General features: G+C 38.7%; 1 protein-coding gene across 7 annotated transcripts in view; it reads left to right on the forward strand.

The window, feature by feature from the left end:
- The first annotated feature begins 298 nt into the window (after nucleotides 1-298).
- The window catches only part of LOC102696067 (solute carrier family 45 member 4), an 86,256-nt gene continuing 61,627 nt past the window's right edge, over nucleotides 299-24,927 (forward strand). The window contains exons 1-3 of one of the 7 annotated variants that reach the window (XM_015357475.2): nucleotides 2,459-2,690; nucleotides 3,008-3,140; nucleotides 9,058-9,159. The gene's annotated coding sequence lies outside the window, so the exon portion shown is untranslated. Of the gene's footprint in view, nucleotides 368-2,458; nucleotides 2,691-3,007; nucleotides 3,141-4,403; nucleotides 4,495-6,854; nucleotides 7,594-7,957; nucleotides 8,005-9,057; nucleotides 9,160-24,927 lie in introns of those variants that run through there. The other 6 variants (XM_015357477.2, XM_015357474.2, XM_015357476.2 and 3 more) reach the window with 6 other exon arrangements.

The following is a 24,927-nucleotide window of genomic DNA, read 5'->3' on the forward strand; positions in this document are numbered from 1 at the left end:
CTCAGGGGTGATTCGCACAACACAAAAAAAAGGGTCAGAAAAGGTTATGTAGTGTGTACTAACCCACACTGGTGGTGAGAGGAGGGACATGTGTTTGGCACTTTTCTAAAGGTATTATACTCTAAATAACGATTTACGACTGAAATTTCTTTTCACTGGGCAAACAGCATGTTAATTCGAACAAGCAGCCAAAAAAGGATGTGGTATAAAAACTCCTCTTTTTCAAGCATTCAAGCTGTCCTGGCTTACCAGTTCCTCAACTCTTTAAACCCACATTGCCAATAGCCAGAGCGAGCTCATCCAAGCAAGAATATCCTACCCGGCACACAGTAAGCTGAGACAGAGAAATGTCTTGGACGCAATGAAGGTAAAGCATTGAGTAAATAAATGGAGAGGAGAATTCATACTGGAGAGTGGCAGGGCAAAGATGGTTTTTAGCGAACCTAGGGTAGATAAATAAAGTAGAATAGTCCTACGTGTATTACAATAGATTTATCTGAGGCATTTATCTGAGGCAAGGTGACACACTAGGGTTACAGTTAAAAGGCTTAGTTAGTATACGTACCAGGCAACACTAAATCTCAGAATATGTGATGGAGTAAGATAATAAATACAGTGACTGTACAGGGTGAAGAATACTGTAATGTAAATAGTGGAAATATAAGGAAATGTAAGGTGCCTGTTCACAAAAATGGCATGGTATTAACTACAAAGCAGTGTTGAAGACAGTAGGTCTGATAGAGGGGCAGAGTGTAGGATCTAGAGGGGCAAATAGGTGAATTTAGACGAGAGGCAGGCAGTGTTGTAAGGACACTGGTGTGGATTTGTAAAAAAAAAAGCAAGCATTGAATTCTAAAGTAGCCCAGTCAGATATCCGATTGGATTGTACATTTAAGGTATTGAATGGATTTCAACTTAGTAATGTTTTTGTAATATAACAAGTCAAAAAATCATTTGCTAACAACCTTGATTTTTATATGTTGAATTTTGATATATGACAAATTTACAAGCCTTACATACAGTAAAAGGCTCTGATATCAATGCCTTGCTTTTAAAATGTTTTTTAAAATGTTTTCATTTTGCTTCAGCGTTATAAACAGTGAAGTATCATCTAACCTCATCACCCACAAACACTGTGCTTTACTTTCATGATTGGATTTGCTGCCTTTCTGTGAATGGGAAAGTGGAGTTTTTAACATGAAAAAATATTCCATATGCACATACAGAAAATACCCCCATCGGATACCTGAAGGTATCCTTTTAAAAACCATTTGTTCCTTGAATTGTACCGGATGCATCGTTTAATTGGATTGTGTTTCTAAAATTATTAGTCTGGAAAATTACCACATCTTTTTTGTAGCTGCTGCACTGACCTTTATTCGAGGAGACACAACCTAGGTGAATTCTTTATACTGAATAACACTTGTCATTAACACAGAGCTAATCAACACGTACAGTAAATTAAAAGCAATGCACTTCTGTAAATCTGTAATGTACGCTTTGCACCAGTTTGCAGATGATTTCTTTTGGGATTCTGGCTCATTACTTTCAAAGACCCTGTAAAAGCAGGTTAATTAGTCTCTGAGTCCTCAACACCACAAGCTTCCAGTTCATCCCACAAATGTTCGATAGGACTTTCATGGCAAGGCTCCCACCGGAGCAGCTGGAAATGTTGTCACATTGGGATATGCCTGCAGAAAGATAAGGTCCCAGGACTTGATCAGTGCAGCATTATACAGTCAAGTGGGCATTAGTCTCTACAAGTGGAGTGTGGCTCTGACTAGACACTCTTGTCTGGATCATTACACTTGGTCATTAATTGTAATTAATGGTTTCACAGAAGGGTGCCTGTATTAATGGACTGTGTTTTGCCTGTAACATCTTGCCAAGCTACAACACCCCAGTCAGGAAGCAACCGTGTGCTTAGTCCAACCACTAGCGTACTGATGGCACAAAAGAAGTGTTCGCCTGATACGTGGGAAACATTCGTTTGTGTCCGTTTTGTCTTTTCTTTTGATTTTCGCCAGACTCGACATGCAACAGCTCCAACGATCTCATTTCATGAGCTCGAATCCACTTGCTCAATGAGGTCATTTAGTTCTCATGCGTGCAGGTCCCCCGGATGTGTTGAGGTCAGTCATGAACGATTAGTTACTCAACACGCCGTCCAAAACATTTAATCAATGCTGAATATTCGTATACCTTATTTTCCAAAAATATATATTTTTAAAAAGTAGAAAGAAAAGCTCCCGTTAGTGCTCAATTTGCATTTGCTGAGCCTGTCCCTTTAAAACTACTTGACTAGCAGCAGACCAGCTGTCTTGCCTTTAAGATTTAGTCAGTACCTCTCAGCAGGTCCATTGACAGCCGTTTGTCCTTGCTCGGTCATATATTTTGCATATTCTCGCCATCACTTCCCCTTTAAATACCAAACCCCACCTCTTTATTCAAATCAATTATTCTCCGTCAGCGGAAGCGAGTGAGATTTTATTTCCGACAGAAATGTCTTTTTAAAGGAGAATTTAAACCGTGGAGGCAACAGTGGGACCTGTCCGAGAATATATCCCTTTAATGTAACAACAACAAAAAAAAATACCACCCGAAGGGTGTTAAAAGAAGAGAGACGAATACAACACTAAAACCGACAAACATATAAACTCAACGCACTTGCATTAGAAAGAGGAAACCAGGTAAGCATTTTAAATCTATATTGTGGCATTTTTGCAATTGCAGCATTTAAAAATGCATAAAATTCAACTATCGCACTGCAGTGGGTAGATGTATTCAAGTTACATTCAAGATGTTGTGGAAAGGCACATGAAAGACAATACATTCACAATCACCCTGTGGGGTCGTCAGGATGCATTACTGTACATGGTTGAACCATCTAGCGACACCTGTAATGCATCATCATCGTCGTCGTCGCCTTCTGCCGAGGCAGCGTGCAGTCAGTCACAAAAGCAATTTTTGAACTGTTTCGCCCTGTTCGTGACTTTTCCTCGCATAGAAACGCCGAGCCACGCAGCTAGAAGGCGGTTATCCCGGCCGACCGCACTTACAGGTGCATCAGCAACTGGGGAAAAACAGGGAATTCAAACGACGTCGTCTCATCTGCTTGTCCAATTTGGGCACCTTTAAGAGTACGTGCACCTGTTGTATTTTTTCTTCTTCGATGAAGCATACAGTATTTAACAATGGATAGTCATACATGACTAATAATAAGATGCCGCATTAAAGATTGCCACTGACAAAATGCAGCTCGAAATGAATTAAGGGGCTAGATCTCTTCAGTCGATTTACGAACAAGAATATGTTTTTCCGTGCTTTGGTTAAGAAAATAGTTACAACTCAAAAAGTCCTACAGAAACGATGCCTCTCGTTTAGGAAAACGGCTTCTAAAATTTCTGTGTGCTGTAGCGTGAAACTCAAATGTCTTGACTAGTTTTTGCGTTTGGTTGTCTCACTTATTCCGTAATGCGTTTTTACGTTTAAACGCGAAGTCATTTCTTCTGCAGGGGAACTAGTCTGAATGCTATGCGACGCTATTATGGCAAGGGGCCGTTTTTAATTATTTTTTTACACTGCGTCAGACAAAAGACGCCACATTATATTAACAGATTAAATTTTTAATACGTTATAAACAAAAGGTGTTTTTCATTAAATAGGTTATTAAAGACAACATTAAAGTCATTGGATACCCCCATTATAACAGTCCTGTATTGGGTCTCGACGTTGCGGGTACGTGTTTTTTTTTACTCTTTTTTTCTTCTTGTGACTCAGGGTGTTAATTGAAATCCTGATTCGCGTCGTCAGTGCGGATTTCTCGAAAGATTTCCCCCAGTTTTCGTGATGGACCAGCAGATAAATCCAGCGTTTGTGATTGGTCCGACAATGAATGTTCACTTTAAATATCTGCGGATACACTGGTTTACTCGCAGCTGTTAAAAGCGAGTCAAAACAGCAAGCCGTGTAGCTAAATCTGATAATTTAGCTGACACGCTGCACTTACTCATGGACTCCAGTTATCAATTTGAGAAATGATTGCTTAAAGCGAAAGCATTGAGCACGCATACGTTTGCGCAGTACAGGTCGAAAGAGAATAAATTGCCTTTAGCTGTATAGGTATGCGCCTGTGTTATTGATTATTACTTGACACTAGTTCTTTTACGAAAGAATTAGGGTATTTAAAGACTGCATTTTATCGTTGCTTTAATTAAGTGAAAACCTGTTGCCGTGTTATATAACGAAAAGGAGTGTAATACGATGCGGAGCTTTTCTTGAGATCACCTCATCGACACTTAAAGAAGACCAAACTGAACGTTAAAATATTAGATCTAAAAATTATATTTGGTCCGTTGGGTGTTTTTGTTTTAAATGTACAGGCATGGAATTCGATCTCCCATTCGACCGCTCTTTCCGTGTTAAACGTGACGCATTTTGATTTTTGAAATCCCCTTTTTTATATAAAAATCGTGTCAAAATACAGAAGATAACGTAAGTGTGTTTCATTTAGGTGAAATAATATTCTGGAAAAGTACTGCGCTGCGTTTCACGGAGACCCATAACAACAGCGTCTCCACAGCGCAATCCTGTACTTTTCCAGGCTTGAAAGCTTGTCACGACTTGCTTAAGTATTCTTTAGGTTTCTATGTATCCTTCCTGTCTAACGGATTAGTCAGAAAGGTGGTTTTGCTCTGATACAATGGGTTCATTTGATAATCTTGCATCACTTGCGGCATACCGTTTTGGAAAACATTTCGGGAAGTTTAAACGGGCAGCCTATTACACAGCATTTTATCCTTTTTTGATATTATGCAGCGCTGTTTTCTGTTGGTTTTTCTGACTTCTGTTTTGGCTAATAACGCAAATCCGCGGAATAAAGGAATGGTTTAGTATGGACCCGTCTGTGTCGCAGACACTTTTTTTAGCGTTTCTGCGGATAATTCTCATTTAAATTGGTGCAAGAGAGATCATCAACTAGAACTGGACAACTGGAAGTTGTTAATCCTTTAAATTGTTTCCATCTTGGAAGACTTTTTTTTTAAATAAGAAAATTAACTGAACTCCTTATATAAAAAAAAAACAGAGAAGTTCATGTACTGTAGCTTACTTACCCTTAGTAAAATTTATTGGGACCAAACTATTGTTACACGGGGGGTAATTGTTTTATGACTGTACGTGGATATATTGTCATAAAAAGTATAGTTTACTGTTCCTTAGCTGAAAACAAGCAGGTTATCGTGTTATATAAATTTCTTTTGAATGCAGAATTGTTTAATTGGCAGAACCGGCCTTGCTGCCTAAAGTTCAGCTGCGTTTAAATAATGTAAATGTGGGCTTGGTTTTCCACAATTTTCAGTTACAACCTTAGTCTTTGTTACACAAGTATACCTAAAGCTTTTGGCAGTAGGAAGCACATTTTTCTGTGTCATCTAACTGGTAAAGTAACATGGTGGCACAGTGACAAATACTTAACATTGCTGAGGCCCTGGGATGCACTCTGTGTGGAGTTTGTATGTTCTCCCCAGGTTTGTGTGGTGTTTTTTTTTTGCTAAGTGCTCTGATTTCCTCCCACAGCCCAATGATATATTGAGGTTAATGTGCTTCTAGGAGAATTGTCTCTGGTGTGAGTGTGTCTGTCCTGCAATGGGCTGATGTCCTGTCCAGGGTGGATCCAACTTTACACCTATTGCCAGGATCATTTCTGGCTCCCCTACAACCCTGAATTGGATGAAACAGTTAGAAAATGAATGGATATAGCAACGTGTGTGCCATGTATTTCTAAAACCAAGCATTTCTCAATGTTGTTGTGTATTTGGTCTTCCTGAAAAGTCCTAAAATGGAATAATAGAGGAACCATGTCAAAACATGGTATCCCACCCAATGTGTCAGCTACCTGCAGGTTTTGTGCATCTTAAAATCCCCCACCTCTTCTGTGAACATACTGTAGTTATCTGGATTTCTGAATGTGAAATTTGTTCTCCCCCATATTTGGATGTGTTGACCCTTTGTCAGTCATTGTTTTCTGCAGACTGATTTGTTTTAACCCATTGTGATCTTAATCTCAGTTTCTTAGTTACAATCACTACATGTAGAATTATCTCAAAACCAGTTTCTGTTCTAACAATGCTTGTAACTTAACACTTAACACTTAACTCTTCATTGTTCAACATCTCCACTGACTACTGCTTCAAGGGCTCTGGGCTGTGCTGTAAACTCTGTTTACATGTGGGTGGTTGGTATTGTTTTGCATGGTATTTTTGCTATTTTGTGTTTGAATGGTGGTTGAACCTTTGTTTTGTTACTTGGTTCCACTGTAAGATAACCAACTTTGGTATTTCAAGCAAAACGCAGCTTTCTTCCTAATTGTATTATGTAATTACTGCAAAACTTCCTTCTGAGATGCCTTCTAATGACTTGGGTTTGATGTACAAACGTAAGAACATTAAAAAAAAAACCTGAAAGGAGGTCATTCAGCTCATCTAGCCTGGTTGGTAGTGAAGCAGTGAATTGATCCAAGGATCATGTGTTGCAGATTCTTGAAAGGAGCCAGGGTATCGGCTCCAATAACATGGCTTGGTATTTTTTTTCCATTCTAAACTACAACCCCTGTGATTAAATCCCAAAAAACCTCCTTAAAAATATATACAGCAATGTCTGTGTGTATAGGTTTGTGTTTTGGAAAAAATTGCAACAACGACTAAGCTAAGGCAAAATATTATTGTTGATGGCAATAAAGGAAAATGTCTTTACTTAAAACATTATAAAACTTGTTACAGTCAAACATCAACTAAATAGCATTTCAGTGCAAACTATACATAACCCTAACTCTGTGCCTAGACTAAATTAAAATGTTTCCTTGGTATAGACTTTAATTTATTGATCTTCACAAATGTAGCTCAAGTAATATTGGATTTTTTTTATTAATTTGGGAGAGGCCTTTATCCAAGTTGCAGTATAAAGTACACTTGATACAATAACAAGATAGACACTCTAATCATGTTATCGGTAATAATTACCTCTTACCTGCTAATAAAGGAAGCAGGTTATGAAGGGGTACCACAATATTCTGCTGTATCTGATATGCATGTTTTCAAGCCTTCTGAAATCCAGGCAGGATATTTTGTAGTCTTTAACACTTGATGCTTTCATTTTAAAACTGGCGATTTCCTCAGGAAAAACACAGCATCCAATGGCAACTGAAGAAATGAAATGACCCTTTTTTGCCAAACTTTGTCATTCTTTCATACCTCAAAGATTAAGATCATCATGCACGGGTGAGTTTAAGTGGATTATAGATCATACTTTGATGATTCATGGAGCTGAATGCACCTGGTGCTAATCGGTGAACTGTATTTGACATACTAATGTGGGAGAACACGCAGGCTCCACAGAAACGGGTATTCAAGACTGGAACTGAACTTGGGATCCTGGCGTTACGTGGCAGAAACACTATGACGATGTCACCATGCCTCACGTCTGAGTTTTATCATTAGTAAAATCATATGTCTGTCTTTGAAAACCGAAATAATACAAACATTTGCACCAGAGCAGGATCTTCAAGCTGGATGACCCCAACTCTGTTACTCGCAGGTAACCTCTTTCTAAATATTAGCAACACCCCTATAGTATTGCTGAATTAAGCAAGGGGTCTGTTCAAGTTGGAAAATAATAATTGCTTACACCTGGATGATGCAACAGCATCCATAGTGCGCCAGAACGCTCACCACACATCAGCTATCCATGGGGAAGAGAACAAATTAATGAAGCCAATTCATAGATGGGGATTATTAGGAGGCCATGATTGGTAAGGGCCAATGGGAAATTTGGCCAGGACACCGGGGTTACACCCCTACTCTTTTCAAGAAACACCTTGGGATTTTTACCACCGACCACAGGGAGTCAGGACCTCAGTTTTACGTCTCATCTGAAGGACGGCGCCTGTTTACAGTGTAGTGTCCCCGTCATTATTCTGGGGGCATTAGGACCCACATGGACCGCTGGGTGAGTGCCCCCTGCTGTCCCCACCAACACCTCTTCCAACAGCAACCTCAGTTTTTCCCAGGAGGTCTCTCATCCAGGTACTGACCAGACTCACACCTGCTGAGCTTCACTGGGTTGCCAGTTGTGAGTTGTAGAGTGATATGGCAGCTGGCCATGGTATGGTATGAACCGAAGTAAATTCAGCACTTACTTGACCATATAGTAAAGTCGTAACAAATTAGAACATTGCTTTGTTATAGTGCATTATGTAAGGATAATCAGGAGTGTTTTGCAGTACTTTGTGCTTCTGACACAAGATAGGGCACATACTGCACTGACATGCACCAGTAGACTGCCCTGAGTAAAGGTAAACAATCATCTCTGTGTTATTTTTAAATGTGAAAGATAACCTCTTGGTCTTAGTGGTTATCTTGATGCCTAAATCCCTCCCCTGTGTAATAGGAGATAATCTAGATTCAGTATGGAACTTAAAAGGCTCTGTGTCAAAGATTAGATTTTTTTTCATTTTTTTAGATAATATAATTTGTGCCCATGTCAGAGAATCTGTAAAAGAGAAAAGTCAGAAGGGGGTCATAGCTTTCAGTTTGCTGTCTGGCCAAGATAATTTCCTTTTTTTTTGGTGGTTGTATTTCACACATTTTTTAAAAAATCTGATTGTTGCCGGGGTTTTATCATCTGCTAAACTTTCCTTTAGAAGTTGGATGAACTCCAAAAATTATTCGACTTCGTTTTTAGAAATCTGTCAAAGTAGATTTTTGTGTTTTCATAGGATCTGTAATATGCTGCCTCCAAGGCCTTTCTTCATATACAAGAGTGACAGATTGCTGTACTCATAAAGTCTCTACTGGATCTGCACTGAGTTTCATTAAAATGAGACACAAATTGCTTTTTACCCCCAAGGGATCTGAAATGGCAAGCAGTTTACATTTTAACTGTGCACAAGGATTCACTGAATAATGTGCATTCAAAACTACAAGAATGCTTGTGATGTCGGTCTTAATTTTGTTCCTTGAAAAATAGATTTGAACTGATATGATTTATTGACCTTTGCAGGTGCCAAGGCGATACTGGTCACCACTTACTGCACTGCAGCTGTCCAACCTGTGCTCTTGTATGCAGGCTGGGAGATATTTATGAAGCTTTCAAGGTCTACTGGTGAGTCAGACTTTGCAGATGTTGTGCCCTATTGTAGATGCTGAAATGAAAAAGTGTGGGTGTTAGCACAAGAGGATAGCTTCATAAAGATGGTAATTAAAGGCAGAGTGCATTAGATTGCTGTGTGTGTCTAGTCGGTTCTTGTTTGAATTCTAATCTTAATGTTAACTAATTTACTGTCCTAAGCTTAAGAAATTAATGTCTCTTCATGTTTGCATTGAATAATGAACAATGGTAAAATGCTAAAATGATAAAATAATAATTGCTTACACTTATATAGCGCTTTTCTGGACACTCCACTCAAAGCGCTTTACAGGTAATGGGGACTCCCCTCCACCACCACCAATGTGCAGCATCCACCTGGATGATGCGACGGCAGCCATAGTGCGCCAGAACGCTCACCACACATCAGCTATCAGTGGGGAGGAGAGCAGAGTAATGAAGCCAATTCATAGAGGGGGATTATTAGGAGGCCATGATTGGTAAGGGCCAATTGGAAATTTGGCCAGGACTAAAAGGATTTTTTTGTCAAGGAGTGTTACACAGAACCTTTGATTAAAGTTGTATGTGCTTGGAGAACAGCATATACTGTACATTAGGTAGTAGAATATGTATAGCAGAACATATTGACAATTTTGTTCATTCTTATTAGTCAACAGAAATAAGCATCTGTTTATAATTAAATGTGTCTTTAGCCTACCATAGGTGTTTGCTGTCAGGACTCAGTGCAAATAAATATCATTAGTACGAACGACTCAGGTTCCATAGAACACACTTTTTCTCTCGCTTCTGTCAGGCCTGTGTTATGAGATTGCCATGTTGAATAGGAATTTAAAAATGTGATATGTAATAATAGCATAATTCAAATTACAGAAGATCTTTAGGTGACATTTTCTAGAACCTGTGAATAATGTTTGTTGAGAATAAATGTCTCTTTGGATGATCTGGTTCTAATTATTCAACAATCTTCCTTTCTGGTTGTAGATAATTTGTGAGTCTTGTCTGTTTCTACAAAGAATACAGTATGAAATCTGATACTATAACAAAGAGGTTAAAGAATTCTCTTTGGCTTCATACAGAGTCACATTTCTTTCTTTTTATAGAAGGCGCCTACTATCCTTACTAAAGTAGTTATTACAATTATTTATGTACAAACAGCATACATGTTTTAATTATTGTAGACACCGTATGCTTGCATAAACGCTACCAAATACAGAGAGAAACCTTTCATAAATATCCAGGTTTATTACTTTAAAGATGAAAACTACACTAGAAGGGCAGCTTTTCCTAGAAAATCCTGATTTTCAAGTGGAGGTGACCATTGCCAGTAACTCAGTATTGTAATACTTTTCAGTTAGTAATTTTTATATTACACGAACAGTGAAGGCTCATTGTATTATGACCATCAGGGACATCCGTTTTGTTTACCTATTGTAAAATGTATGATTTACCTGTACTGTTATGTCAAATTCAGGTTTTGAAAGCCTAGATTTTAGCATGTAATTTCAGTACTAGTACAGTACTGAATTTAATGGCAGTGAAACCAGCTGTTTGTGGTGGATTACGGTCTGTGCACACAGAAGAAAAATATTTTTTGGCTTATCATCAAGCAGGTAGTTTAGTAAATTAAGTAGTTTTATGAAACCGAGAATTCTGAATATTGGTAGAAGTTTAAGTTATGCAAAATGTAATAATCACTTAATCAAGCATAGATGGCCATTTCTTCTCAGCAGATATTGTTACAATAAGGGGGTATTGCAGTTTTAAGCATGTGATATTTTAGGCGAGGTGATGGAAATGTATGATCTGACTCAGTCTTGCAATGTGTCTGCAGTGAATCATGTGAATTGCATGAAATTAAACCATTACTTCCCATTACTGGTATTGATTACAGTAGTCACTTTCGCTGACTCAGCAGAAAGTTGAATTGGACTAGAGAACAACATTGAAGGAAGTGAAACATGCACATACTTGTGATCTTATAAACCTTCCTTTGTTTCTGGTATGTCGTTAAGAATTGGTATTCAGAAACGAAGAAACAGAACTGGTGCTGTTCAATACGTCAACTTCACTGTATCATATGGATTCTTCTGCTGAAGGAATCATTTGATCTATCCACATTGCAGTAATGGATGAAAGAGGAGTACTGTACATAACCACTTACAATCCAAATATTATATACTATTCACAAGACTTTTCAAAGGTTAATATTTCAATTGAAGTATTTTAATAGGTTGCCTTAGGGCTTGGTGGGCTCTAAATCACAAAAATCCAGTTTTACCTTTTTCTTCAATTGCTTATTTTCTCTTAACTCAAGCACAAATGTCTATAAAGTTTCTATAAATTACTATAAAGCTACAAGAACTCCAGAAATCCTGCCTCTGCCCTTTTCACTCCTGCGTCGCTCACAAAAATAATAAATCCATACTTTGCTATTGTTGGGAGTTGATCATAGATAATATAAGGTACATTCTGAAGATGATTCTTCTGAATTTAATATTCTAAAGTACTATTTCTGAAAACTGAAATTATGACCTTGCATGGCCTTCAATCAGAACCCTTCTCTGGTTGAAACTTTGACCACAGTCCTTTTGTTTCACTTCTGTTTTCTAGTTACTTAAATCCTTGAAGCACAGTGCTACAGTATGTTCTAGGATTAACTTCTGCCTTGAATTTACAAACTACTACTTAAGATCTGTATTTATTTCATCAGTTTGCTTGTTGCAGCTTGCTGGTTTTCATAAGCATGTGCTATTTAAGGTTAAGTAGCTGAAACACTTGCAAACTTGAGGTAATGACCATATTCATGTGACAATAAAGTGCTTATTCTTGTTTTTCTGCCAGCAGAATGTCCATTGTGGTTACACAGTATTTCTTCATTTGTTTTGACATTCTTACAGATCAACGGAGTTATTTTGAGATTTTGAGAACAAAACATATTTAGGGAATTAATTTGTATTAGTGTAGGTTTGTGGTGTAGTAGATTTTATTCATATTCCAAGGCCTCTCCTAAGACACAGGCATATTTTAAACCTTTTTACTCCTGAATGAATGTTTTCTAGGGATTTTTGTTTTACTTTAGCCATCAAGTTGGAGGAAAGCTTTTCTTTCTCATAATAAAAGTGTGGATTCAGCTAAAGGAAGGAATGGAGCTATAATGGCTTTTATTCTTCTGGTGCGGTATTGCGTGGGCTGTTTGGTTTAATCAGGGGTCTTGTGATGATTAATTATGAGAACATGCAGATCCCTAGGTGAATAAAGAAAAGCCAATCTGGTATTTCAAACATATTTTGCTTGACTGTCTTTTAATGATCTTGTCTTGGAATCTAATTAACAGAGGTGGCATTGTAGAGTGTCCTAAAAGTGAAATCTGTGCATGCTGTAAAGAAGAATTGAAACTAGATAGTTAGGAAAAATACATTTTTAGTTTACAGTTCCATTTTCTGCTTTGTTCCATTACAGTACTCTATACCTAACTACAGTAGAACATTTTTACTTTAACAAGTGTGGTACAGAAGAATCTTTAGATCTCCTTGGCTATTCAGTAATGCAAAACACTGCTAATAATAGTCTATCTATGTGAAGAGTGAACCCATTCAGTAAGTGGCCTCTCCTTGGATGATCATGTGTGATCAGATCTAGGACTACTGCTCTGAAGCATGCTGGCTAACATGCTGCCTTCTATGAATGTTTAGCTTATTTCCTACTGAACTTGGTCATAAGGTGTAATGCCTAGATGTTGCAGCATCACAAGTAAAATACTGTGTTGAGTAGACCCTTAGGCATGTTCCCCCCCCCAATCTGAGCGTATTTACAGTTTTCTGGGTCAATCAATTTAGATCACAGGGTGGGGCAAAAGTGAGGGAAGAGCTATGTGTGTATGTGTTTATTGTATTTCTGAGTGTTAGACATGTCTGGGTGTTGTTGTCCTCGCCTCTTTTGACTGCCCTGTTGTTGGTTTTTTTCTTCCTGCTTCTGTTTAAGAACGAATCAGATGGCAGATCCTGCCTCCGGGGTTACCCTCTCTTTCCTAGAACCAGAGGCACTGAGAGGGCAGGGCAGGAGGGGGAGGTACCCCTTAGTTGTAGGAATGAGAGAAATGTTTGGCCGAAGCTGTGCTGGAGGTGAAATGGACACATTGCTGCCTGGAGTTTCACACACTTGCAATACATTTCACTTAATTGCCCTTGGATTCCAGCAGTACGCCTGAAAGATGAGAACTTTACCTGTTTCTTTCACCCGTGTCTCGATCTTTTCCTGGAGATGATCTGGGCCTCAGGCTGTTTACTTGCTCTTGGGTTCTGTTCACGGTCTAGTGCTCTGGGACTACCAGTTTTGTTACCTGCAGTGACACAAGGTAAGTTTCCTTGGTATACACCATTTGTTACCAGGGAGTACTTGGCAGTAGTACAAAAAAAACCCTTTGAACAAGGATTGTTATGAGCAGACAGGCTTAAGGCTGTACAATATGTAGGCTATGTCATACAGAATTAGTTGTTTTTATGTCTAGACACAGCAATTGAATGTGTAATATAGATCACTTGTTGCAAGCCCTCCTCCTTAAAGAAGTTAGGGACCGATATTCTGGGAAGGATAGAGCCAAGCAATTTTTTATTGATGTAAAACTTTACATCTATAGTAGTAGGTGTGAATGCATAGTGTCATACCAAAAAGAGATGAATGAGAGGCAATTGCCTGCTTTATATTGCATTGTGATACAAATCAGGGTAATACCCAGTGCAAGACATCGTTCTAAGGTACACAACAGAGATTTCGGTCTAGGAAGCAGATTATGTATTATTCCCTGAAAATTGACATTATCCTTTAACTATGTGCAGCCTTAGAAATTTTGCTGAAGGCTCTTGCATTCTTTTGGGGATTTATGTCAGACTGCAAGTTGAAGAGCAGAAAAAATTGTAACGAGTGGGTCCCGCGGAGCGTCTGTAAGTGGGTGGCAGGAGATGGTCAGGAGCCGAGGAATATAGGCATTGAGATCACTGCAGTCGAGAAAACACAAATGTATTAACCGAAGAGGTGCTGCTGTTATGCTTTAAATATTAAACTCATATGGTCTGTCTTCTAACTAATCTTTGCACAGCATGCTAGTGATCACACCTTATGTAATACTTTAAATATGTTTATTAACCGTTTTCACACCACAGTCGGACAGATCTGCTTTCGCCTCCTTAAAACCTGTATAATCTTTTACCCGAGACTTCACATTTCCTGACTTGATAACTTCTGCAGTGTTGCATACTCCGTATTAACATGTAGTATAATGAGGCTTATTTCACTGCCAGCGAGATCTGAATTTGAGGAATGGATTATAAATAAACCCGTGGAAAGTAATGAACTTTCACAGATACCCACAGGAAGTTATAGAGCCCCAAATGTTATCAGCACTTGGTATGATGCATATTTAACATCTGGCAAGAATGGCATCTTGTAATATCCTCTATGCAGCCATATTCTGCTCTACACCTTGCATTTCACGTTAATACCCAGTGCTTCTTGCATCTTGGACCTCAATTTATTATTTTTAAATATTTCAAAACAAAATAAATATGAATAAATTCGAAATTCCCCCCACCACAATCAGTAGAATCCCTCACTGCACCCAAAATACCCTAAAACAAAACCAGATAACAAGAATGGAAACATCAGAACAAGGATTTGTCAGGATAGTCCAGGATGAGGTAATGCCAGCGGAGGAAATGCGTTCAGCGCCATTATCATTTTAGCTGCTGTTAGACTGGCCCTTCAGACTAAATTCTGCTGCTGGGAAGAGCAATCATTGCCGTTATCATTTAATAATAATCCCTTACACTTGTACAGCACTTTTCTGGACACTCCACTCAAAGTGCTTTACAGGTAATGGGGACTCCCCTCCACCACAGATCAGCTATCAGTGGGGAGGAGAGCAGAGTGATGAAGCCAGTTCATAGATGGGGGTTTATTAGGGAAGCCATGATTGGTAAGGCCAATGGGAAATGTGGCCAAGACACTGGGTTAACACCCCTACTGTTTTCGAGAAACGCCCTGGCATTTTAAATTACCACAGAGAGTCGGGACCTTGGTTTTACGTCTCATCGGAAGGACGGCGCATTTTTACAGTACAGTGACCCTGTCACTATACTATGGTCTTAGGACCCACACAGACCGCAGGGTGAGCACTCCCTACTGGCCCCACCAACACCTCTTCCAGCAGTTTTTTCCACACATACGTATGTTCGGTGGGCTCCCAGTTGTGAGTTGCAGGGTAATATGGGTGCTGGATGAGAGCAAGGAAGATCCCTGTTTAGAATAATACACCAAAAAGAGTCCGACTGCCGAATGTTAACCACCCTTTCATAGAGGCACCTATAGTGTATCATGGACACAAGGGACTTGTATGAGGGACCTGTGTGCAATTTGTGAAGAAAGTTTGAGTGAATCATGTGCTGATTAATATTTTTGGAAGCCTAATTTCACCTGTCCCAAATATTGTTATGGGAACTTTCTTACCCTGTAATCTAATTTACCACACACAGATTAGACGTACAGTAGAGAATTAAGTCAATGGCAAAACAGGAACATTATATGATCGATACGAGTCCAAACTTCATATCGGAGAGGAATAAGTAGCACTTGAATTAATAAACAGTAGGTGAAAGGCAATAATGGAATGTCAGAAATTAACAGCAGTGTAAACAAACTTCTGCCTGGAGTGGAGTAAGTAAAAAAAGATGGGCACAGTAACCTCAACTGGGCAAGTATGTCCATATTGCCCTTTTTCTTTCAAACACAATTGTTTCACGGCGTCCCAGAGGAATTTGAAAGTAAACTTGGTGGCTTTTGCATTCCCTGGGCGAGTGATCTCCATATACTGTATGCTGTGTGCCCTTTGCATGCTCCAGTCACACTTTGTCAAAACTGGACACCACGTAGGGACTGCTTTTTCAAGTCTCAGCCCTCTGGTTGGTTCACAATGTAGATGTTACCTGGGATCAGTCTTTCGGCTCAGTAAACGTGCTTTCTAGATTCTTCAGTTTTGTGTTCAGTACCTTTATTCAAACAAGACCAGGTCCAATTTGTAGAGTAACTGCTGAATAGTTGACTTTGAGCCCATAACTATGACAGAAATGTGCTTATTCACCTTTGCCTTCCCTCTTTTGTTTTACACGCTGCGTCTGATGTTCCCATTGACACTGCCCATTTAAGTTAGTTCAGACGAATCGAAGGCTTTCTGCTTTTTTTCAAACGGTGAAGAATCGGCCTCTTTTGCCTGGCTGCCTTTTTGGATGGATTTTACACTAAAATCAAGTGTACAGTAAAGCTCTGTAAACCCATTTCACTGACTTAAATTCTTGGCATAACTTGAAGCATTTTTGCTCAAAAAATGTGTGGCATTGGATTTATGGAGTTGCTCAAAAGGCAAAGAAATGGAATTTGTAAGCGAGATGTAGGAGTGTACAACTTCTTTTCTCTAATTTAGGTGGTGATCTAGTTGGCAGTTTGAACGCTTGTGGATCCACCTCTTTCTCGTGAAAGAAAATGGCGGTGAAAAGACGAAACCGGATTTTGAGTGACTTCCCAAAATTCCAAGATAAATTCTTCTAGATACATAAAAGTGGTCAAACAGGCCCAGAACAGGTTAAACTCTTTTCTTCATGTAGTCTGGGATATTAAAATCAGTATGAAGTTTGTAAATCAGATTTTTCATAAGGTAGTAAAAGTATTGGTTTCTTCACGTACTGCTAGGGTAGTTTTTGAGTCTTCTACGGTATTTGGCATCATAGCTACTTATTGTATGAGTTAACACTATTGGGTACAGTATGTGCTACAGCTTCAGCATCTCCCTTTACTCTGTCTGCTTAATACTGTAGAATCCAGGTTAAGCCCTGATCTGATGAGCCTCTGTGCTGTAGTTTGCCCTCGAGAACTGCTATTTTTTTTTAAGATAGAATTTTTAGATTAAGGGGCTCAGGAAAAAAAAAACTTTGTAATTATTTGTATTTTTTATAAGGATCTCTTTCTCACAGAAATAAAACGACTGGTTACCCAATGCTGATTTATGACTTGTACATGCCTAAAGGGCTAACGTTTTCTGTCTTGTCATTGTTTTCAAAGTATGACTGGTCCTTAGAGAGTTTCCCTGGTGAATGAATCCGGAGCATCTGATGATTAAAATGTTGTCTATGTTTTAAATAATTTCCTGAAACAGAATAACTAACAGATAAACTAGTATTTCTATTGTTAAACTCTAACTTTAAAAAAAAACTATTTTATTTTAAAAAAACTCGTAAGAGTGTTTTAAATGCTGTTTAAAAAAGCCATGCTTCTGTGCTTGTAGTCCATTTATTGCCTGGTGTTTGTTTAAAGTTTTCAACAGGTAAACAATGGCAAAGCCTAGCCAGTGCCACAGGCAGAAATGTGAGTAGTGTCACCAAAGTCTAAATATTAGTGGAGCTGTGACTGTCTCTTGTCAAGCTCCATCCAAGTGTTTTAAAGCTCTTTGCCACAGCTTGGTGACTCAGACCAGGCCTCGTCAAACAGCCTGCTACTCTGCTGAGCTGTTGCCACACATGACAAAACCCCCATTAGCAAAGCAGGCAAATAAGGGCTTTTGTCAGATCTGTTTTGTTTGGCCTGTGAAAATTTGATAGAATAGAAAAATCTTACTTTAAGACACGCTAATGCAAGTTTTTTAAGGTACTGTATCATAAACCTCACAGTTAGGATATGTAAAATTTTAAGTCCTTGTGTATTTTTTTTAATTATTTGCTCGTATATATATTGCAGCAATTTGACCTGAAATGTCTCTGTGCCCTTTATAAATTAAATATTCCCCTTTTATTACCAGCAATTTTTTCCACTTTCCTCAGGTGCATTTTGCATTTGAAACCTTACAATACTGCAGGGTATATCTTGGGGTGTCATCACTTTAAGTGATGCGTTTTGTCCAGGGAGTTGCTGTGATTAAGCAAAGAGCAGGAATATTGTGGTGTAGAATAATTAACTTGGACCTTTTACCTGATCCTGGTAGCTGTTTCTAAAATAACTTCTGTGATGTTGTAAAATGGTCTTTTTCGGAAAGGGTATGTGATTTTGTTTCATACCCTGTTCCACTTCTCAGTTTGTGGCAGATCACTACAGCTCTTGTCTTCTTCATACACATGCGTATACTGTACTAGAGCTCCAGGTTTCTCCTGAGCAGTTTTAAATCATCTTAACCGACTATAAATAACCTACCCTTCAGACTATGGCAGCAGGCATTTTCTTTCATTTTTAGCCAACACTGAGAGTAACCGGGGACTGTATTCTCTTAAACTTTTAAGCTTGACACAGTATCGATTCCCAATGCCTAATTAACATTTTCCATGATGATGATTGACTGCTAATGTAGGCCATATTTAATACTGCAGAACCTTTCTCCCTCCCCTAATACTCTTAAGCTTAATGAGTGGAAAAATCTGCATGTGTTTTTCCTTTTGTATATCATGTTTAAAAGTACTGAATTGTTTCTGTTTGATGTGTCTTTCTAGTAAACCTTCTTTCTAGTTTTTAAGAAAAAAAAAACAGTGAACACATTTGCTGTGATAACTCCCAGGTTATTTACATTGTCATCTTTGCCATTTAGATCATCAGTACAGTTCTATAGTTTGAAGGGGAAAGTATTAAACCTACCAATGTTATTGTGTAGCTATGCAAGTAGAAATCTGATGCGTTAGAAGGAACCAAAGAAGATTGCAAATTTGGCTTATCTGCAGATGCACACGTCTTATTGAGCTCTTGCAGATTGTGCAGTGTTAAGCTTGCATCACCCACCCTCATCCAGCTCTGTGAACATGGAATGTAATTTTTGCCACCAAGACTTAAGTCATTATCAGTATCTCATCACAGCCAAAAACCTGTGGGGGACACACATGCCACACTGTGTAGTACAATGTCAATGACTTATTTATGTTTGAAGACTCCTTATATATTGGTTAACAATGGCAGTAATGATGCTGTTCAATTTACAGTAGTAAATACTGTAAATTAGTACAGTAGTACAGTAGTAATGTACAGTAACTAAAATTACATTACACGTGTGGAGCATTGCTCCCTAAGTTGCACTAAAATACTGTATAAGAAAGAGTTACCTCTGAAAAGGCGTACATGAGCAAAAACGGTAACCAGATACAAGTGCATGAACGAGCTGGGTTACAGTAGGTTACGTCCGACACTTAATGTGCCTGGAGTAATGAGAGAGCAGAGCATGCCAACGTCACGGAATTAAGAGGGCTAGTGTCTGCTAAATATAAAGTCAGGGATGATGATGATAGCCTTGTAATAGACTAGTGAGCCTGTATAGTCCTTGGCAGGACTGTTAAAGAACAGGTCAATGACCTGACAGTGGGACCGGAGTCGTGATATTCAATCTGTTCATACAGTAAACTTTCAGATGAAGGCAGGAGGAATGCAGGCTTTCCATTGGTCCTCCTTGTTTTGGACTTATGACACTTGCTGTGGTGGAGGTGTGTGTTTGACAGGTGTCATAGTATGGTTGTGTAGTTTTGTTGTGGTTGATTCTGTCCTTAAGTGCTACAGTGAATTTTTTGCCCCATGCCGAGTCGAGAGTGCTCCAGCTAATATACCGGCAGTTCCTCTATAAACACTTTAAACACCATCGTTTTGAACACAGAAACCACAGGAACTGTAATATTGGGTTGATTTTTTTTTTTCCCAGTGCAGGTTCTGTCCTTATCTTTCTGCAGAAGTAGTGGATCTTGAATCTGTGAATCTTAAGGCATGCGTGCTTTTGTCAAGCTGTTTGTCATGTCAGATTTGAGCTGTGCATCCTGGGAGACATTTGGGAACTCGGAGGCTGTGCAGCTGTATTTGATCGTTGTCATTTTGACTGTTTATTGGTGCAGAGAAATGGGGTTTCCTTGAACGCAACAGATGGTGCATGGCTTTATCACTTGTTTATTTTCTTATTTTCAAATGCTTTTTTAGAGAGCCTGATTAATTGTTCTAAAGAGTTAGGACAGTGTTTTTCATGCTATTTTGTCTTAAATTTGGAAACTTTAACATACCTTTATTAAATAAGCACTAATACCAAAAAACCTTTCTTCTGCAAACCAAATTCTAGGTTTAGTTTTCTTGGTTTCTTTTGTTGGGTTTATAATATATCCTTTTAAGGGGTGGGGGTGAGTCCTGTTTGTGAAGACTGTCGAATGGTTGTGACTGGTGCCTACGAGTTTTCACTGAACTCTTCAGTTATCTTTTACGCTTGTATGTGTTCCATGGAAAGTGATATAGTGTTAAAAGCAATAATAACCTGATTTTTTTTTTTACCTTTGAAAACCTAACACGGACTTCTAAAAAGAACTTCCTCATTCATCCATGCATTTTCTAACTATTTTATCCAGTACAGGGTTGCAGGGGAGTTGGAGCCTATCCTAGCAAGCAACAGGTGCCTACAGGACAGGATACACCCTGGACAGGATACCAGTCCATTGCAGGGCACACACACACACACAAAAACACTCAGGGCCAACATACATACTCCACACAGATAGCACCCAAGGACTGGAATTGACCCCAGGGCCCCAGCAGTGCAGCAGTGCTAACCACTGCTCTGCCATGACACCCCCAAAATCATAATGATTATGACGCATTCTTATTAAATGATTCCTCCTTTTTAAGGTAGGGTATACAGTATAGAAAGCTAGTTTTGAATTGCATACACGTACTGTAGAAGGCTCAAACAGCACAAACTCGGATAGGCCTGACTCTAACAACTTGAACAGGTGGCTTTCATGTATGTACTCCGAAGGGCAAAAGCTTTTTTGAGGTTTCACCTCAACCTAAGATGATCCTCAGTGATTAGAACTCCGAGCTCCTGTTAAAAATGCGATTTGCGAGCTCAGTGGTTTACTCGGTAAAGGTGCTTGCTCAGAGCCCTGTAATACCACGCGGTGCTGCATGATGATGGTGTTCCTCAAGCCTTAGTGCAGAACTGGCTAAGTGCCACATTGATTGGGATTGATTTGTCAGGGGGACCTCAGCTCAGGGGGGCACCTGTTGGCACTGTTGTCAGTGACGGTAGTATCACGTCTTCGGTTGGTACGAACACCACCAAGGCTGGCACAAGGCTGGCAAATGTGCTTTCACAGAGGAACGCTTGCTCTTTTCTTACACTGGTGCTGGTACGAGGCTAGTAGAGATGAGCTGTGTTGATTCACAATTAGCGCTGCAAAATGCCAACAAATGGCAGTATTGACAGTGTTGGTGATCCCTTTTTTTTTAAAAAAAAGTCATTTGTCTAGTACTTTGTTTTTACAATTATTCTGTTTTTACCCCAGTGTAAGAATAAGATAGGGTATGTGAATCTTCTGTTGATTTATATTCATCTCGATATTAGAGATCTAAGGAAGCAGGCAAGTCTGACATTCCCAATGGAGTGCACGGCTGGAATGATCCAAAACGATAATGAGCATATGTGATTTATTCATTTTGCAGGCTTTTAGTGTTTTCTCTTTCTGTATGAGAATAAAGTGGTGGATGTCCAAAGTCGTTTTAACATCCCTGTGCCTGAATTCCAGGATTTTGGTGATTCTGTGTCTTAGCGGTGTATCCCGTTTAAACCACGGGTGTCAGACTCAGTTCCTGGAGCACCTAGCATCATCCTCTGGTTTTTGTTCCAACCTGAGCTCTCGGTTACACTGGGTCTGATTAGTTAATGCGCTGCAAAATAGCTCTGAGGTGTTTTTATAAGTAACTATCTTTTAATGAAGTGTTTTGAGTAATCAAGTGTAAAATAATGAATATGCCATAATGTATACTGTATGTCTGACTGATAAAATAATTAGGTTAATTATCTAATTGACTGTTCATGTTGGAAGAGCAGCATTAGATCCAGTAGATCATTCAGGGTGCGAGTTTAAAACCCCTGGTTTATACCATGAGGCGACAGTATTGTAATTTGTCAATGAAGCTGGTTAAACAGGAATCAAGAATGAAAGTCTTTTCAATTGCAGTGTTTGGTAAGTTGAAAGCTCCAAAAATAACTCCCTCTCTGAAAAGATGAGTCATGAATAGATCATTACTGTAACAGTTTTGATTTGTTGGTGCATTTCTGCTTCCTTAAATTGGTAAATCTCTATTCCAACAAAAGAAGCAATGCAGATTGTACAAGTGTTTGATCCAGTCAGATGGAGCCCTATTTTGAGATCTTGCATGCTGCAAGTTTGCTGTCAAAATAGGATATTTTGAATTTCCTCTCCCCGTCACCGGTAATGATTCAGAGTTACGGGAAAATAAATTGCTGTCAAACAGTCATTGAGGAAGGGATCTCTGTAGACACATTTTGGCATCAGGCGTGCCTGCTCTTGAGTCTGCACTGACCTATGTATTTAAATCCGATAGCTCGTTTTCCCATCAGCTGGCCTCTCCACACTGAAGCATGTAACTCATACCTTATCTTTTTTTGACCAGGAAGGCCTTCTTGGCTGCCAGCTGCTCATTAAATTGTGGTTGTGTTTTTGCTGGTGTAGAAATCTACACCCTCTGCTGGGGTGTGACAAGACTTGGTCTGTCAGAATCTAAAAGCGAAAAACAAATGGAATGTAGAAGTAACATAAAGCCATCTGGTGTTTGCACTGCGAAAGCGTTTTCTGCATTCTGTTCAAGTTTTGAATATCGCAATGGAATTTCCGTGCATTTTTCTGCAGTGAGGTCTCAATACAGACCTTAGAAATGCCCAAAAACCTTTCCACATCTCACCGTTGTCTGGGAAATGAAAGGCAATCTTAAGAAGAATGTGTGAAACTCGCAGTTTGATTTGCTGCATCACATCTTGATGGAAGCCTGGTGGGTTTCTCCTGGTTAGCAGCTTTCTGAGAGGGGCTGACCACAAGATGCATGTTTCTTTTTTTCTGTAGCAGGTATAATTTTGCATTTGCTCATAACAAGCAGATACTGTGCAGAATGTCAAAAGCTTAAAGTCAGGCAGTTGTATTTTGATATTTTGTCAATTGTTTTCTTACTGTCTTATTGAAAAATGACAACACTTAACATCTTTCCATAAAATGAACATTTCGTACCCCACTTAGCATGCAAAGAATGAAGAGCAGCTTACAAAATTCCTTGTATACAATTCAAGAGTTTGGTATTTAAAAAACATTTGTAGTACCTTAATCACTTGACAGCTGTGTTTTTTTATATAGTTTGGATACTTAAGGAATTTTATGTCCTGGAGTTTTGCAAGTCAGTGTTCATCAGGTTCGCAATATGTAAATCGAAAGGAAAGAAATGGAAAATACCATCAGAAAAAGGCTACATAAAATTGTATATCAGAAGTCAGTGTTTCTTTTTTAATTTATTAGCTTAATGGAAATGGAATTTAAGCGTTTTGGGCCAGTGGATCATGAGTGATCTTTTACATATTGTACTGTTTGATTCTGTGCAGTAATTCATTTTGTATAGGACCTTTTCTGTTAAGTGTGTTGTCCCATGTACTTTACTGCAAATGGTAACACATACAGATACAAGTATATAGTAAAATAATTAAACTATAGCTGAACATCTTAAGGCAAATTAAATTTAACTGAAAACCAGCAATATTTGACCTATTTTGGTAGGTAATTAAAACTGTGTGTAAGAGATTTATAGCTTCGTAAACTGCCTAATCCTTTTTCTATCCTGAAAGGTACATGCTTGGTCTGTAAGCTGATTTTTTTCCAGCACAGGAATTCAGATGTTTTCATGTTACACCTGAATTGTACATTGTAAATAGCTCCACAAGGACTGTATTTAGAAGCTAGATAAACGCCTCTACACAGAGTTTGTCATTGGCCAAGTCCGTGATGAAGGTGATATAGTAAACCTACAAGACACCATTATCAGCATTAAATTGTATGAACAGTGCTCTTAAATAGTCTTGGAATATAGTATTCATTAACATTCATTGTAATTTCTTATGTTTATAATTAGAATTACCTTTGTATACATCTGTATTTTGCAATGCCATGTTTGTATAGATGATTGGAATTTCATACGAACTGAATGCTATTCATTTGTTTTTATTCATCCAGTTTTCAGTGTGGTCAACTGTATATCATGGTACTGCCATTTTAATTATCCAGCCTGCCTTGTGTGAAACAGTATACCAATATAACTGTCCTTATTGTGGACAGCTATATTTGTCCAGCTTGAATTTTTACTGATTTAAAGACCGGAAAAAATGGACAGGACGATGTTGACTCCTTTTAGCAATGTTTTTACATCCAAGATCCTGCATGAAAGTTTCCAATGAGTTTTTACCTTAGATAGGACAGCACTGTTGAACAGCAATGCAAAAATTAATACGTGTTCTATTAGAACTAAACTGAACCTTCTTTCCCTGTGTAAATGCACATAAGTGATGCATTTACACAGTCACCAGGGAAAGAAAGTTCAGAGAGATGAGCACATGAAAAACATTGAGAAGGAGCAAAGCCATTTGAATTTTATTATGCAAACCCTTTAATTATTAAAGAAATGTACCTGATTTCATTCAGCAGAGAAGTAACTTGACTGTACTATTACACACAAGTGGTTCATGGATGTTGAATTAACAAAAACCGATGTGCAAGCCATAAGCTAGTGTGAACAGGCCAAAAATGGCAGCCCATGATTTTCACAGAGTGAGTGAAACAGCCCTTTATTTGTTGTTTTTTTTTCACACATTCACAGTTATGTGCTTAAATCCAGCTCCTCAAGCAATACATTTTTTTGAGACCTCTCATAATGCTGGTTTGT

Source organism: Lepisosteus oculatus, chromosome 10 (genome assembly GCF_040954835.1).
Source record: "Lepisosteus oculatus isolate fLepOcu1 chromosome 10, fLepOcu1.hap2, whole genome shotgun sequence".
In the NCBI taxonomy this organism is placed as follows: Eukaryota; Metazoa; Chordata; class Actinopteri; order Semionotiformes; family Lepisosteidae; genus Lepisosteus; species Lepisosteus oculatus.